Source organism: Branchiostoma floridae, chromosome 17, assembly GCF_000003815.2.
Source record: "Branchiostoma floridae strain S238N-H82 chromosome 17, Bfl_VNyyK, whole genome shotgun sequence".
In the NCBI taxonomy this organism is placed as follows: Eukaryota; Metazoa; Chordata; class Leptocardii; order Amphioxiformes; family Branchiostomatidae; genus Branchiostoma; species Branchiostoma floridae.
In genome coordinates, this window is record NC_049995.1 from 1,482,340 (window position 1) to 1,483,002 (window position 663).

Here is a 663-nt window from a genome sequence, read left to right on the forward strand (position 1 = left end):
AGGTGGAAGATCAGACCCAGGCTGTTGCTTACAGTGATTTTTAAACTACAAGAGTACCAGAGGAGCCCCATGCTCATTTCGTGAGTTTACAATCATGATGAGTTTGATACCATAGGAAAGGGAATCATACAAGCTTTCAATTGATATATAATACATTAAAATCAATAATGCAGAAACATCACATGATCAACCAAAGTTGATATGCGAAACTTTTTGTGCCGAGTTTATTTTGCTTAGTATAATCATAGTGAGTGATAGATTTTTGAATCTTTTGGTTTCTCTTAATGTTGTAAATATCTTACACTTACAAACACAGAACTCCTACATCACACCTACCACAGCTGAGATCCCTTTATGTTGAGCATGTCAGGTAGAAAATAAGGGCAGTAAGTTTGTCAGAAATAGACTATCTGACTGCTTTTGACACATACAACACACTCAGGGGTGCCTCAACATTTGCATGAATTTGATGATTCATAAGAACTTTATGAAAAATGCATATATCATATTTTTTCGTTGTTGAAGAGCGAGGCCACCATCTTGAAAATCCCGCTCCATTTGTCACTAGACCCTGGCAGCAGTTGGCTCATCTTGTATAAGATGTTATTTCATTTCACCAGGGTTACATCACTCACATAAGATTTGTACGCTTTCACATAGTTG